At 45.1% G+C, this 17,560-nt stretch overlaps 1 protein-coding gene across 4 annotated transcripts in view; it reads left to right on the top strand.

Moving 5' to 3' along the window:
• LOC143026464 (uncharacterized) overlaps positions 1-17,560 on the top strand; it is a 564,398-nt gene that overhangs the window by 325,467 nt on the left and 221,371 nt on the right. The window lies entirely within an intron of this gene.

The raw sequence follows: 17,560 nt of genomic DNA, 5'->3' as shown, positions 1-17,560 counted from the left end.
TCTCTCTCTCATGCGATGGCATGGAATTAAAAGTTGTTTGTGGTTGAATAATATCAATTGATCGCTGGGAACCATTCTGTGGTGTGTATATATATATTATATATATATATATAATATATATTATATATAAATTGATCTGAAAATAGATTCATCATTTCTTGTTATGCTGCCGTGACAGGGCGTGCTATTAATCAAAAATCCAGTTTTTATCATAACGTGGGAGGCGCATGGGGTTTTGATTGCTAAGAAGAAACCTGTTTATGGGTTCGGTATGTGACAGTTATTAACCTTTTGAGTGACTGATCGTAGCATGTGTATATAATGAGAGTTGATGAACAGGAATCTGCGTCCTCACGGGATATATACGTGTTCGATCGCAAGTTTGTGTTCTTTCAACCCGTGGTGGGTGTTCATTAGAATCGCACATTGAATTGCTCATTATTTCATGTCGAGATGGAATGAAGTGGCATTAGTTTGAATGGTAAATGACATTTATCCTTTGAAATTTAATTGGTATATATTGGTTTATCCTCCCCATTGTTGTCAATTGGACACCCTTCAGTGGGATAGAGTCGCTTGCCAGAAGCTGGAATAGGGTTGTAAGCCTTTGCGCAGGAAGGAGTGGGCAACCCACCATCTCCCGGGGCCGCGTTTTGCCGCTGTGTCGACCTGTCCCGTGATCACTAGTTCGTGACGTCATGTCCTCGCATGCCCTAAATTTAGTGGCAGCTGGTCGTGTGAGGAGGCAGGGTGGTCGATAGCGTGCTTGGTAGCCACCTGCGCCCGGGTGCTGCGAGATGCCGCCGGCAGGACGAACTCTGGGAACGTGTTCGTTGGTTTCTTTGCAGGACTTTCGGTGCCATCTGTCTTGTAGCTGCTCCCGTGCGCGCGTGCGCGCGGCAATCGTGGTCGCGCCCGAAAGGAAGGTTTGTGGTAAAACGAACACACACACACACACACACACACACACACACACACACACACACACACACACACACACACACACACACACACACACACACACACACACACACACACACACACACACACACGCACGCGTGAAGGATATCAAGTCATGTAGCTTCACATGTAGTTGCATAAACTTTTTCAATAACCCGCCAGAGAGTAGTCGACTGAAATGCGACTATTCAAGGCCAGAATGGAGACGATACCCTACAGTTTGCATTTTCCTTTATATCATACTTAGGAAAATAAGAATGTCTTGCACATACTGCGTGAGTGAAATAGTTTTATACTGCTTCATTCGTCTATATTTCGAAACAAGACCCAGGAAGTGTTCCAATCGTCTTGAAATGTTGCTGTGATGATAAATGGAATCGAAGGTCTCGCTGGGAACAAATCCCTAACCGAGGGGGATGGTTTAAATACTCTTATCTTCACGTCAGTCTTCTCAACTAAGGGTGGAAGGTGTTAAAGGAATAGTATGTTTGCTGGTGGTGTTTATGCCCAGACTTGTTTTACAGGAAAGCCGATTGCATTGCATCACACACAGGATTTTATTGTTATTATTATTTTCCCCCATTGGTTCAGAACTTAAACGTTGGTTATCAATCCTTCGAAAGCTTAAGTTAAGGTTCCATTAGCCTTCTTGAGGTGTTTGCACCCGCTAGTGACAACGTGTGTGTGATTCTTTGGTTGCATTGTGTATGCAATTACATGTTGACGCGTGTATGTTCTTGTGTGACTGTAGGATTTAAATTTTGCCTCAGTTTTTTGGACGGCCGATGTGTGTCTTGTGCTCCGGCAGACAACGCGCGCGCGCGCGTGTGTGAGAGCGAGAGAAGAGTTCATGGCATGTGACTTGCCCCTCATGCTAAGCGCCAAATGGGCGGACGCGGGAGCAGAAGAGGCGGCAGGCAGGGCCCAAGTTGGGAAGGAAGGGGAGGGAAGGGGAAGACCGGCAGGCACCCCAGTTATTACTCGTACCCAGTGCCACGCATACATACCCACGCCAGTTCCTTCATTTACTGCTGCTAGCCAGCAAACGGTGTGCATACATGTAGTGTATTCCTAGTGGTGCAGCTGGTTGTTGTGTTGTGGAGTTAAGGTATTTGTGTTTGGAAGCACAGCGGCAGCTGGTCGAGGAAGATTTTGCCGGGATGCCAGTCGTGTTTGCATTACTGCCATGCAGTCTACCTCCGTCGTCCACGGCTGCCGTCCCAGCGAAGGTACTGTGTCCCGGAGGGTTTGGGCGTCATTGCCCAGGGACGGGGAGCCCTGTGGCTCGCCGTCCCTGGCCAAGTCGGGGTTGTGGGTGGTGGAGCAGCTGCGCCGGGAGGCCATGCCGGATGTGGGGATGTTTTACTGCCTGGCGCACTAGATGCCATGCGGGCTGCATTTCTGTACAGGGGGGGTACTGTAACGCTACATGCATGTGTGTATTCACCTTGGTCTTTGGATCACGTGTTGGACTCGCGATCTACGGAGCGGAAGTCGAAGACGTAGGCCTAAGTGCTGCGTCCAGACGTTGTAGGTTTGTGTCTAACCATAAATTGTGGTCGTTTCTTTATGTCTGCACCAAGTTTGACTGTTGGGGGGCTGTTTGTTGATGTTTGTGTGTGCACTGACAGATCTTCGTATACATGTTTTGGAGGATAGTATGTACGGATTTGGAGTGCACGACTGTGGGAGGTGAAGGGACAAGTGTGTGTTTGGTGCGTTTCCCACAGATTGGATCCGTTCAAGGACACCGGGGCGGCTTAGGAGCCCTACGAACGCGTGTTTTGGTTATCCTCTCGTAGCATGCTCGAGGCAAAACACTGCCAAGGACACGGCACCGACTTCCCTGGCTTTGTAGCAGTCGTATGATGATGTAAATGTTCTTATCTAAGGTTATATATTGAGGTATTACATCAGGGTTGCTGTAAATGCTTAAGGAGTTAAAACTCGTCCCGCGTGTTAAACTGTTGTTTTTGTCGTGTACTTTTAACTATCGGCACAGGTTTATCTTGTCTGAATGAAATCTTGTTGGCTGCTAGAATAAACGTACAAGTCACAGGTATTTACAGGGTTCACCGTGTTAGGGTCAGTGGTTGAACGGAGTTGTATGTGTGCGCGCGCGCACGTCTTTAACTTATCACATTCACTTTCACCGGGCACTTAAATCTGGTCCTTTATTTAGACAAAGGTGTAACGTAAGAACCAAAAAAATTTGTGTGTTTACTGCATATTTTGGCGATTCTCGCTTGTTCTTTCGTGCCAAAGCATTTCCTCCGCTTTCTCATTACTCTGCAAATGTACTGCAGATTCGAGTCATATGACAAAGTAATATGGCGAATCGTATATCAAGGAGTTAACATTTTCCGCTTGCGGGCGGGTTATTTTCGTTATAGATATTGATGCGTCTTTGGTTGTTTTTCGGTTGTGTGCGTTTATTTATATGTTTAGTTATTTATTATCATGTTTATTTTTCATTCAACCTCCACCCAATGCAGAAAAAGCCGAATGGTATGCTCGTTTGAAATGGTTTAAGTCTGTGTGAGGGACGTGTGTTAATTTGAATCCTCACTTGCCGTGGAAGTAGAGGTGGCTGCCCCTCACTGCCTTGCCCATATAACGCACGTGTCCGACTCGCATGCATTCCTCATCCTCCGGAAAAGCAGGTGGTGTTGACGGGTTGCTCCGCGGACTTGCACACACGACGAGGGGTGTGCAGAAGCTTTTGTATCTTTTCTCATAGGTTGTTGGCTCAGACTGGCCGTGCTTGGAAAGGGTCCAGGCCGTTGAGGCTCGGGGTGGTAGGGGGAGGCAGTGAGAGCTTTGTGTGGGTGTGGCACGATGCCAGCAGCATCAAAACTTCCCCCGAGAAGAACAGAGCATCCGGGTTTCCGTCCAAGGGAGCAGGTGGGGCTGGCGCATAGATGCTGGTGCTGTACGCATTCTTGGGAATGTGAGGGAGGGAGGGGTTGATCTTCGTGGGTTTTTGCACCCGGATGTCATGCTCGTCTATAGCCTGGGGACGTTGGGCTCTGGGCGGGGCGACCTTTGGCCTCAGTTCCTGGGGTCAGTACACTTGCCGGGCCCTGAGTCGTGCCTGAGAACAGCTGCTGTTGCAGGAACCCTGAAGTCGTGTATATCCGCTAGCGCTGCCTGGCATTGGCCGTCCTTGGGGAGGAACCCTCCGCACGGCCCCGCATCTTACCCGTGCTCGTGTAATTACGATCTCGGATTTGGTTTGCTGCGCACATCTTCCCTGTAGGATTAGTCACCATGTTATTTACTCGTGTCCCATAATAGACTTCAACGTGAATTGTGTGTGAATACACGTGTCCAATGAAATACAATTATCTGATATTGAAGATTCAGCCCCGATATGCCTTCGGTGTTTCCACCATACAGGGTCGCTCATTCGTCCTCTTCCAAAGACGTTTGACCCTTTGGGAAGTAGGTAACACCACACGGCCATGTGGAGGCTACCACTTTTTCCCGTGGTCGGCTCCCACGCCGTTGATAGGAACGCTGCGATGATCCATCACTTATCTGCGTAGGCTCCTCTTACGATAGAAGATGAGGTTCAACATTGAACCCTTGACCCACTCTCAAATACATGCCTAATTCAGGTCTGGTTAGTAGGTTTTATTAATCACTGGGACAACTAATTGCTCGGGTTTTTTATGAGACAAATAAAATTACTGTGACAGGGTTCGGCTTAGGATGGCAAGTAGCCGTAGCATGTTTAGGGACTGTTGCTGTTGTAGTATATATTGCATTCGTCTGAATTGTAGGTTAGGAAGAGCTTGAGACGATATGAATGGATCCACCCGCGGGTTGGAAGTGGTTACGAGTGTTAGCCCTTCAACCCCGCGACGCTCTTCAAGTATTTTCGTCAGGTGGTTTTGTTCTTCACAGGTGTTGCCTCAGAATTGAATCATTGTAGTTAAAACTTGTTAGTGACCACATGATATTGGTTATTGGCCATGAGACAGTCACCTATAATTGACAGACGCAGCGCTGGAAGGTCAAACACAACTGGAAAAGTAGCTATAACCCTGTCAGCATAGGGTCATGCCTTAGGCTGAATGAAATCGTATGGGGTTAGTCGGAGCAGAACCCTTTAGAGAGCGTCACCGGAACGAGGAGTTCGGCTTCGTGGGATTCTCAGGCGTAGTCTGGTCAAAATGAGTAAAACGCGTCGTAACGACGGAGCTGCAAACTACAGTATGTATCTTCACCGCTCGAAAATGGATTTTTTTTAACACATACACGGTGAACACCCCCTAGGCGTCGATTCACGACCGCCCCAATCTTACCCGTACGATTGGCGCCACGTTTTTCTTTTCACGGCGGTTGTGTGGATTCCATAATTAATCAGGAACATTTAGAAATATGAAAACTAATGTAACAGTTTACATAAAAGTTTTGTGGCTGCCTACTTAGAAGCGTTATAAAACTTGTTTAGCCTCTTCCTCCTCGACTACTTGTTCATTCTGTCTGTCGTCAGGTGATTTAATTCAGCGTTATGACAATCCTTCGGTAGTGAAGATGACCGAGATTGAGGACAAAGGGAGGACGTCCCTGTCTCGGTAGAAGGGACTGCTTCACGCACGGTTGCACTTCCCCCATCGCGCTGCTCCCATCTTCTAAGGTTTCGCAACGTGTTGGGATTGGTCGCCTTCGTTGTATTGTGGCTGTCGATACCTAATACGGGGCTGTGGTGTTATTCACAAACTGTGACTTGGATTTGAACGTTGTGATCTAATTGTGTACCAAAGCAATTCCCGCACTTTGATTTTACTCACTCCGCCTCTTACGGTTTCCCATATTTGGTAGAACTTAGGATTGATTTAAAAGATTATGACGTACGAGTAGATGGCTGTGATTGAGTGCTAGGAATCAGTGTGGTAGGTAATTGCTGTTAATGTGTGCCAAAAACATGTACATCTGTCTTCCTTGAATACACATTTTTTACCCTCGAGTGCATGTCCTCCCCTCCCCCCATTCCTGCAAGTGGTGTGTAGCTTGTTAGTACGTTAAATATTTGGAGGGTTTGTTAATAATTTTCTCCTTATAATGCCGTATTGATACTGTTACCTAGTCTTTGAAAGTTTAGGTTCTGTTGTGGACGGATGGGTAGTTACCCGATGAACAAATTTTAATATAATTGACCAGGATAAAGGGACGGGACTGAATGTCGCTCCCCACTCGTTTGACTTCGTGTTACCTCGAGCAAAAATACACCAGGTATGGTATAAAGTGACACGTGGGTTGGGTTCTTTTGTGCTTCAACGTGTCCCGCGAAGAAGTGTAATGGCCTGCATTGCCTCAGGGGTGAGAGGAGGAGCCGGCTAATTTCGACTCTGCGACGCCTACGCGTAAGGCTGGATTTGGCTCGTCTCCTGTTCGTGAACTTTTCGGGCCGTGAGCGTGTGACCTCTCGGGTGACCTCCTCGCTTTAAAAAGCTTCTTGTTTTTCCGGTCATGGTAATTATCTTTCACATTTACCTCATTTTCCGTTCCACCCTCTTCCTCCTCCTCCTCTTCCTCCTCCTCCTCCTCCTCCCTTCTCTCTCTCTCTCTCTCTCTCTCTCTCTCTCGTGAATGGAGACTACCACATATGCAGAGTAGTTTGAATTTGGCCACGGAATTCCGCCATTTTGAACATTTGTTTTCATATGAACCCAAATAATGTTCCTTTTTTTTCTACGTATTTATTTTTATTCTTGCGTCTGTGTGTGTAGTGCTTTGCGGAACAGCACTCCTTCGTACAGACGTGCGTGCGTGTTTTGAGGACTTGCCATGTCCTGAATCATGTGCTGGGCGCGCGATCGCCACGCGCGCGAAATAAGCAACATTGAAAATATCTAAATACAATGTTGATATACTTATAACACTGAATAGTGGATGATAAAATGCAGCATTACTTACGAACCATTTACACTGAAATCTGACAACCTAGTGTACAAATGCGGCTTGTTTTTTATAAATGAAAGTGGGTGCGGTCATGGATGGAGTGTTTTATATATCAAATTGATATTGTTGAAAATGCCTTTCGATCAGGGCCTAGCACCACCCGACCAGATTTTATTGGACAGATTTCAAATACGTTCGTAAGAGACTCGGGGTGGAGAGGGGTAATTGGACTAGCGGCTGCTCGTACAATGGGTCATTTTGCAGTCAAGTAATTGGTTCTCCGTTTTGTGTCCAAGGTACATCCACGAGGGGGATTTGATTAGTATAGACGGCTGCTTACGATAAGTCAGTTCAAGACGAATAGATCATCACTAAACGAGGACAACCTTCTTCAGATCGATTACAGGACTGTAGGTTCTTGGACAAGCGATACTCTTATCATATAAGAATGGAAACTTTTAGTTCTTTCTCACTATTTTCGGTTATGAGAAATCATTGTAAAATGTAATTGTTTTCTCTTGGTGTAATTGCACTGGCGTAGATTCGAGAGGTTTCCTGGTCAAAAATAACTTCACACTCCACCACAGAAAGGAAACCTCTCGGGACTTGGAGTATGTGTAATGAAAACGTGGTCTCAACTCTGGCTGATTCTGTATACTGGTTGAGGGAAGCAAACCCCCCCCCACCCCCCACCACCACCCCCCACCACCACCCCCCACACTATCTCTCTCGGGGGCGCGCACACGTTGTAAAGACTAAATAGGGTCATCAGTCATCCAGGTTGAACTGCATCCAGATTTTGAGACTTAGTATGATGGCGACATTTTGAGCGACAGGGAATTGACCTATTCTCGCTTCTTGTCGCGAGGGCAACTGGGTTTGTGTGTGCGCGTGTATGTGGGGTTACCTCTATGCCGATTTAACTCTAGCATCGGGTGGAATGTTACTCTGTCTACCGCCAGTAGTGAGGCTATTTTATTCAGCGGGATGTGACCTCGTCGACAGTCTTGAGTAAGAAGGTAATCTGACGCAAAGTTATCCGTATAGTCAGTGCACCAATCACCAATAAACTCAAGGAAGTGAGGACCGAAGAGGTATTTGAAGATGAGTGTGATAATGACGTCATGGGAAGGAGGGTATTTTGTCAGCAATAACCAGATTATCTATCCTAGGGAACAATGTCACACTGAACGAGAAATGGGAAGGGTGAGATATGAGGTCAGCGTCATGGAGGGAGAGTAAAGATTAATTCATCTACTTTTTTTAGGTAGAGGATAGCCTACAAACAAAAGGATGTTGAGTGACAGTGTTGTCACATAATCTTAAAATATCGACTGAATTGAAATGTGCTTTCAAAACCCCATATGACTGCATAGAAGAGGAGATCCTAGTGTAAAAGTTCGTGAAAAGGAAAGGTAACATGTAGGTCGAAGAGGAAAGAAAGGCTAATTAGTACAAAGACGAAACAAGGAAGAATCCATGAATATGAAAGTGGCTCGGGTTGGGTTGGCGCCCCTCACGTATACGGGAGAAAATAGTAGGTGGTTCGCCTCTTCCTGTGCAACAAAAAACGCGTGCTGTGTGATCTTTTTGGTCATTAGAGCACAGCGGCATTTGATTGGTTTAGTTTTTCCCTCGTTTCCTGCGTCTGTCTCCACCCTTCCTATGCTATTATATGCACTTTTTCCTCCGTGTTTTACTTATGCTTGGGGTGGGGAGACTTTACGCCTCCCTCCCTTCTCCACAGACACACATCCCCTAAAGACTTTCCACATTATTCCTGTTCTTCACATTATAATCAGTTTATTCTATTACTTGCCCACCAGAGTTGGATTGCCGGCTTGCCGTGTTGTGATGCTTTTTCAGCCCTGGGCGGGGTTCCGACTCAAACCACCGAATCATTAATCAAGCTTTGGTATCTCTATACCAGCAAACCTTGTGTTCACTGTCTTATTGGTACGGCTGGAACTGGGTTACTTCGCTGCGATCGATGTCGTGAAGGAAACCTGCTTCTTGTCTTGCGATGTGATCGGGAAACGCGTTTGCAAAGGTGCACCGGGACCTGTTGCTGTAGCGACGACGACGATGACGCCGTTGGAGGATGGCGCTGTCGTCCTGTCGGGGAGAGAGATTTGACGTCACGTTTGATCAGAGTGACTTGCATGTGGCAGGATTTCATATTCTCTCTCCCTCCCTCCCTCTCTCTCCCTCTCCCTCTCCCTCCCTCCCCCCCACACGCCCATTGTGCTTATTGCAAGTTAAAACACGGGTTTGATGAGCGTTACAAATAGGCCATAACTACTCTAGTCTACCTTCAAGTTTTACAACCCTCCTTCGCCAGTCGACCCACATGGAGGCGAGCGACGATCGATCGTGAACCGAACCACGGTTGAACGTGGAAATGTTATGAGGTAGAGGTGGAGCTGAGGGGTAGGCGGGGGTGGGGGTGGGGGCAGCCAGGCCGACCTTTGGTATTTGTGGGAATCGCCGTGCAAGATTGACTCTTCAGGTAAGAAGACTCCCGACTACGTGTAGGTGTGCCGCTGTCTTCCGCTTGTGGATAGAGTGTGTCGAGGCAATGTATTGTTTCGTGCGCGTATGAAGACGCCACAAACACACTCGCTCACGTACCTAGGGATGAAGTCCGTGGGTTTCAGTCCGGTTATTCAAAATGAAAAAGCGAGATGTTGGTCACGGCAGAGTTGATACAAACTGAGAACAATTGGCTGAAGATGTCTTCCGTGTCGATTAGCGGGAAGAACTAATGACTTGAGGTATTTGCACTAATCATGGGGTTTTCTCTTGCAATTTTCTTTTCTGATATACCAGGTTTGGCTGCCATGTTTAACATCATTTATAACCTGACCTTTTATAGTAATCGTTAATCTAGGTTGTGCATCACATATTGCATTGAGGTCAGTGTAACACTAGGCTACTTGGTCATCTCCTCTCCCGGAGCGGGATGTACGATAACAGATGAATAATATATAAATGTTGAGTTCATGTGTAGAGGTAAGGCACCGTGATTGGCATCTTTTGTCATCTACTTCCTCGTATAATCAACCTTAAAGAACGGGTCATGAAATTGGTGTTCGTGACTCGACAGCGTAGGTGTACGACGGTTGTGTTTAGCATTGTAGTCCTGCCCACTGGTCTTGTTAGAATGTCGTGGGGGTGACAGTTGCCTTAGGAAGTGGTTCATTGATTATGACAAGTATTGTAAAGGCATATATTTTTCTTGGGTTTGTCTGTCACTGTTCCCAAGGATTGTGCACGTTTGCGCATCCGGTTTCAGTCATGGCAGCCCCCCCCCCCCACACACACACTTTTCTCCCTCTCTCTCCGCCTTCCTTCCTTCCTTCCTTCCTTCCTTCCTTCCTTCCTTCCTTCCTTCCTTCTTCCTTTTCCCTCTTCCTTTCTCCCTCTCCCTCTCATTCATGGCAGCCCACAGATGCAGGAAGAAGGAACTAATGAAATCCAAGAGATGAAGAAAAGGGCAGACGCTGGATCCCTGCCCACAGGTAAGATTTTGGTAGTAGGAGACAGTCAAGTGAGGTATTTAGACAGGGTTTTCTGCGACAAAGATAGGAAGCATAGGACGCAGGTATGTTTCCCCGGCGCGGGCATAGGTGATGTTAGAGATAGGATTGAAGAGTGTCTAGTAGGGGAAGGTAAGGAACCAGTAGTTTGCTTAAGTGCCGGAGGAAATGATATAGGTAAGGTAGGAAGTGAGGAATTATTTGCGCGGTACCGAGATGCGCTAGACAAGATCAGAAATAGGGGAGGTGTTCCTGTAGTATGTGGAATCCTTCCGAGGCGTAGAGTTGGAGGCATGTGGCATTCCAGGGCTATTGCAATGAATTGCAGGCTGGCAAAACATTGTAAGGCTAATGGATGGGCATTTGTCGACAACTGGGACCGCTTTTATGGTAAGAATCACCTATACACAAGGGACGGAGTGCACTTGTCTCCCAAAGGATTTCGGCTCCTTGCTGAATCCCTTGAGCGAGAAGTAGGCATCCTACAGGGTTTTTTCGGGTAGATTATGTGGGAGTAGGGGGGGAAGTATCGGAATATAGTTTAGGAAATAGAAACAACTTAGAGGACTGTACAAAAAATCACCAAAGCAGGTGGAGGGAAGATAAACTTAAAGTTTACTATACAAATAGTAGGAGCATAATTAACAAAATTGATTTGCTGCGAGGTAAAGCATGCGTAGAAAATTTCGATATTATAGCCATTACTGAATCCTGGATCAACATGGCTGATAAACATTTCCTTCCGGAAATCGAAATAGAAGGATATAAGTTTTTTCATAAGGATAGGGTCGGCAGGAATGGGGGAGGTGTAGCACTTTTCGTTAAAAATACATTAAACTGTATTATCAACAATTCGATTAAGGAAGAGGACTGTACGGAATCTATTTGGGTAGAGATTATAGGCAAAAATAAGAAAGTTATTATTGGCGTCTTGTATAGACCTCCTAACCTTAGCATTGAGCAGACTGATTCCCTAATTCATGAAATTCACAGAGCGTCCCAGTACAAAAACGTTGTAATCATGGGAGATTTTAACTATAGAAACATTGACTGGGAAACTTTAATAGGAGATCATGAAGCGAAACAATTCCTAGATGTGGTGCAGGATAATTTCCTAAAACAAATGATTACCGATCCTACGAGGGGACAAAATACCCTGGACTTAATTCTAACAAAAAATGAGCACCAAATTAGCAGCATAATAGTGGGCGATAGTCTAGGCTTTAGCGATCATCAAGAAATAAGATTTAATATTATCTGGGAAAAAATAAAAAGTACAAATAACGTTCAAGTACCAGACTTCAGGAAAGCAAACTTTGACAATATAAAAACCTATTTGAAATTGAATACGAAAAACAATCCGGACGTTTCAAACATTCTTGATTCTCGTTGCGGGGCTGATAATCAGAAGTGGGTCAAGGAGGATACGCGTACCTTGGGTCAGGTCTGGGTCAAAGAGAGAAATACGCATACCTTAGATCAGGTCTGGGTCAAAGAGATTGATGCGCGTGCCTTGGGTCAGGTCGATTCGGGGCGACGGCCCAAAAATCAGGTCAGTACTTTGGATGAGATGTATAGCAATCTGGCAGCTCTAATTATTAATGCACAAAACACATTTATCCCCCTAAAGTCAATACGAAAAAATAGTAATACTCCCAAATGGATGACGGACAGATTGAAACATGAGATCGGAATTAAAAGAGGACTTTACGTAAAAATAAAAAACGGGGAATCACACCTTAGATCAAGATATAACGAAATGGCAAAGCTGGTTAAAAGGAATACACGTTCAGCGAAACGTAATTATGAAATCAAGGTTGCCAGTCAAGCAAAATCCAACCCAAAGGGTTTCTTTCACCTCTACAGAACAAAAAATAAAGAAAGAATAGGACCAATTAAAAACGATGAAAATGTCATGATAGAATCGGAAGAAAAAATGAGTGAGGAGTTTAACAATTATTTTCTATCGGTGTTTACTAATGAGAGGTTAGATAAAGTACCTGACTGCGATCCGATTTTCAGAGGGGATGAAGAAAATAGCCTAACTAATATCAGTATTAGTAAAGAAGAAGTTATCAAGCAGATTGACAGACTTAAAGCTACAAAATCTCCGGGTCCGGACGAAATTTTTCCAAGAATGCTTAAAGAGTGTAAATTTGAAATCTGCGACCAGTTAACTGAAATATTCAATAAATCGGTAGACACTGGTTCTGTTCCAACTGCTTGGAGGCAGGCAAACGTTGTTCCTGTTTTTAAGAAGGGAGATAGATCGACCATATGCAACTACAGGCCAATCAGTTTGACATCGGTTATAGGAAAAATGCTTGAATCAATAATAGTAAATAGACTCAGAGAACACATTGAAGGGCATAATTTAATTCGTGATTCACAGCATGGTTTCTCCAAAGGTAAGTCATGCGTGACTAATCTTCTATCCTTTTACACTAAGGTATATAAGGCGTCAGACAACAATGAAAATTACGATGTTATTTACCTTGACTTTAGCAAAGCGTTCGACAAAGTGCCACACCAGAGACTACTAAATAAAATCAAAGCCCATGGCATAGGAGGAAAAGTGTTAGAATGGATTAGAGCTTGGATTAGTAACAGAAAACAGCGGGTCACCATAAATGGAATAAAATCTAGGTGGGGCAATGTTACTAGCGGGGTCCCCCAGGGCTCGGTTTTGGGTCCCTTATTGTTCATTATGTATATAAACGACTTAGACGATGGGTTAAATAGTGATGTTAGTAAGTTTGCGGACGACACTAAAATAGGACGCCTAATTAGGTCAGGAGAAGACGCCCAGATTCTGCAGGATGATCTTAATAAACTGTTAACATGGTCGGTGAAATGGCAAATGAACTTCAATATCTCTAAGTGTAGCGTGTTAAACGTAGGGCTACACAACCCCGAAAATAGATACAACTTAGATGACACGTTTTTAGAAAAATCTGAGTGCGAGAGGGACTTGGGAGTTCTGGTGAGTCCGGACCTTAAAACCAGGAAGCAGTGCATTAGCGCCAGAAATAAAGCAAACAGAGCATTAGGCTTCATTGCTAGGACGGTAACAAATAGAAGTGCAGAGGTAATTATTAAACTCTATCTAGCGATAGTTAGACCCATCCTTGACTATGCGGTACAGTTTTGGTCTCCGTCCTACAAAATGGACATAAATTCACTAGAATCAGTACAGAGAAGAATGACCAAAATGATACAAGGACTCGGAAATTTGCCTTACGAAGAGAGGCTTAGGCACCTAAACTTACACTCTCTGGAAAGACGCAGAGTGCGGGGTGATCTAATAGAAGTGTTCAAGTGGATCAAAGGCTATAACAAGGGTGATGCAAACAAGGTCATCATAATAAAACAACAGGGCAGGACTCGCAGTAATGGGTATAAACTGGACAAATTTAGATTTAAGAAGGAAATAGGCAAGAATTGGTTTACAAATAGGGTGGTCGATGAATGGAATAAACTTAGTAACCACGTAGTAAGCGCTGAAACTATCAGTTGTTTTAAAAAACGATTAGACAACTTTATGGATGGGGACGACAGGTGGTGATGGATACGGAGCTGCCTAGTGTAGGCCTTATGGTCTTTTGCAGTCTCCTTTATTTCTTATGTTCTTATGTTCTTATGTGTTGCTTTCTGGTTGGGATGTTCAGTTTTACTTCCATTGGACTTGTGCTCTTGTCCATCTGACCCCTCCTTGAAGTAGACATGCCCTCATTGCCTGTGGACAATTCTCTTGGTATGCAGGATTTTGTATTTCATAATAGGGAAGGAGAGTACTTAAGAATCTTTGGATATTCCTACATAAACCACGTACCTATGTAACCAAGTGCGTGCGCTTACTGTAACAGAAATTAACGTTGGTCATTGATTTTTTCAGATTATGGATATGTAAGGTTTTCACTATCGTGGTCGATTAGTTGTTTGTCGCTTTTGATAGCGTTACCACGCATTGGGATGAGCGTCTTGCCTGTGTTTTTATTGAGTGTTACGTTATGGTGTGGATGTGTATTATTTTCTGGGTCAATCATTGTGGACTTTTATTTCTCGATATTTCGGGGGCACGGGTGAAATGAAACCATAAAAGGTTCAGTGTGAAGATTGCTGACGTTCGTAATTGTGATGGGCAGTATGTATGTTGGAGGTTGATGACTACGGTTTGAGCTTCGTGTAGGATATTCGTCGGTACGGGATAGGGTTGTTGCGTAATTGTTGTTTGCGTTTATATTAGTATTCAGGAGCTACCAGACAGCGTCTGCAGTGTGTTCCCTCTGTTGCGGAGGAGGCGCGGGGACGGTCCCAGCTGGCACGCTTCCAGCTGTGAGCTCGCTCACCCAACGGATCACCCTCTGCACATCCGCCCACCGCCTGCTCCTCCTCTCCTGGGCACTGAAGTAATCTGCCCCTGGTGAAGCTGACGGTAGGTCGCGTGGGCGCGACAGAGACGGGTGTCGGCAGGAGAGGCAGATGGACGAGCAGGTTGGCCAGGTGTTGCTTGGGTGAGAGTCGGGGGGGGGGGGCTGGCCACGATGCGGAGGGAAGGCAGTGCGAGTTTGAGGAAGGTCAAAGGTGAAGCGGGCGGCTGTGTAGGAGCGGGTAAGGCTGTAGGAGGGGCAGAGAGGAGGAGCGGCGAGGCGGTTCGCAGGAACTCCCAGCCCGCGCTGGGTCACTGGCCGACGGATCGTCGCTCGTCACGCAGAGCCCAGTCTCGCCGACTTGGTCCACTTCAAACGCCTTCTTCGCATTTGCCCCCAACCATATTCCGCGTTGTCTGTCCGCGTAGAATATTGGCCTTCCTGTTATAGTGTGAATTTGTGCAGTATGTTTCATTGGTTGAGAGCGCTGTTTTTCCGATAAATCTTTAGTACTATACTTGACACACCGATATGGTTTAGAATATAACAAATATTTTGCGGTTTTTTTTCCACCCAGACTTACTGCTCTGTATCTCTGAATTTATTTATTTTATTTTATTATTTTTTCCGAAGATAAGCAAACCCAGTGGACTGTGGCTCTTGCTCATTTTGGCGAACCCATGATAGCTTTGTTTAAGGAATATTTAGAACTGGTGTAATATTAGTGTGTGTTTGTTTGGAGTGATGAACTAGCAACGTGTGCCAAAGTTTGTAAGTTACGGCGTGAAAGTATTAAGAGCATGTCAATTGATTATGTTAATCCCTTGGCCAAGGTCGGTTTAGTGGGTACCTTGGATGACCGACGTGGTGGTTATCGTCAGCCTTGATAAGAGATTATTTATTTTATTTACTTCTTTTTTATTTTCATTTGTTTGTGTGTGATTATATATATATATATATATATATATGTGTGTGTGTGTATATATATGTGTGTGTGTATATATGTATATATATATATAATATATATATATATATATTTTTTTTTTTTTTTTTGTTTTTTTTTTTTTTTCTTCTTCAGCGCGGAGGAAGGCCGTCTTTGTTTTCATGGGAACGTGGAGTTCGAGGGTCGTGGACCGTGATATCTGGGCTCAAGCAGACAAAGGGTTCTTGTCAGATGATATACTCAAAGATACGAGCCGCATGTCCCGTAGTTGCGGCAGGGTGAAACACAAGGCGAAGGTGTCTGTTCCTTGTGACCAGGTGGCTGCATGTTACCTCCATCATGAATAAATGCGAACGTGTGTACTTATGTGCATATGTGCGTGCGTGTATACGCTTCTCGCTGTATATGACCTTCGGTCCACGTGAGATTGTGCGCATGTGTACGCAGTGGTTTGAGCTATTTATAGCTTTCTTTTGGCACGCGGGCGTTAGGGCTCTGTCAGGTCACAAGGGCTTACTTATCCCTTGGGTCTATACGCTCTATCCTTAGGTTTAGACTAACACCTTGGGACGCCACACCGTCGTGTCTCGAAATATCTAGTTCTCAGTCCTCTGTGTGGGATATTGGTTGTGTTCTATGTACTCCGTATTCCGTGGGTTTCTAATGCCACGCGTACAAACAGAATCACTCGGCATTCTTATATAATAGGAAGTTTATTTTCACCCAAAAATAGAATGCTGGTCACTCTTCACTTCAGTATATGCCTTCGTTCTGCTGCCTTCCTTAGATCTCTTTTACTAACAAAATACAACCTCGTGCTTAGTGATACTGCTCTTCATAAGATTAAGAGGCGTGCTTATCACCCACCCCCCACCTCCGTCTAGACTTATGTTCTTTTCAGTGTTGGATATATGCGTATATAATTGTTCAAATCATGAGGCTTGGCCATCGGCTTTTTCGGTTACTCCACTACAGGTGACGGCCAGATTGGTCCTAGTCAACAAATATGAAATAGTAAAAAAAATTCCTCGGAAATATGGATTTGAGAAGCACGTATCGGCAAACACGCGTATTATTATGCATACGTAGACGTGCGTGCATACGTCTAGCAGTAGTCTGAACGTTATCTGTTTGATGCTTCGTTGTAGTAAAGTGTATAAACCTATTAGTAATTGTCTACCTGTGCGTGTGTGTGTGTGTGCTTTCGTTCGTTCGTTGGTTAGTTCGCGCACGCACACTAATTTACTTCATCGTAACATACAGGAAAAATTACGGTCATAGGGTCCTATCTGTTTCTTTCTACTGTTCGTTCACCCAAATATTCACTCCATTTTGTGGTGATGGGGCTGCACGCGCGTGTCGACTGGTCGTAGCCATAGCAGACGGCAGTCAAGTCAACCCCGCCCTTGGACGAACGGTTGAAATATTCATGAGTCCTGCCAAGCCGATCGGAACTTGGCTGCCAGGCCTCGGACCGACCACCTACTCTAACATGGTGGACGGTTCCGGGGGGTGGAGGGGGAGCGTAGTCCAGATCTGGGATTGTACTTGACACGTGCTGTATGGCCTCCTTGCATGGTGGAGGCAGTGAGGTGCGTTTGGAGAATGCTTTGGTAGAGTTGTCTAAAAACAAGTAAACTCACATTGCAACGATGGGTTGGGACGATCTAGTTGTCGTCTTCTTCTTATTATTATTATTATTATTATAATTATTGTTGTTGTTGTTGCTTCAGGTTTCACCCTGATCCTCACAGTGGCTGCCATGGGTCCTTTGGGCACTCCCCAGGATCCATTGGAAGGAATGTTGGGTTGTTGTCTGTGCCGGATTGGTGTAGGAA

This window comes from Oratosquilla oratoria, chromosome 6, assembly GCF_046742065.1.
Source record: "Oratosquilla oratoria isolate Oo_2021 chromosome 6, ASM4674206v1, whole genome shotgun sequence".
NCBI lineage: Eukaryota > Metazoa > Arthropoda > Malacostraca > Stomatopoda > Squillidae > Oratosquilla > Oratosquilla oratoria.
The sequence above is the reverse complement of the archived record's forward strand: the minus strand, read 5'-3'. Positions and strand labels throughout refer to the sequence as shown.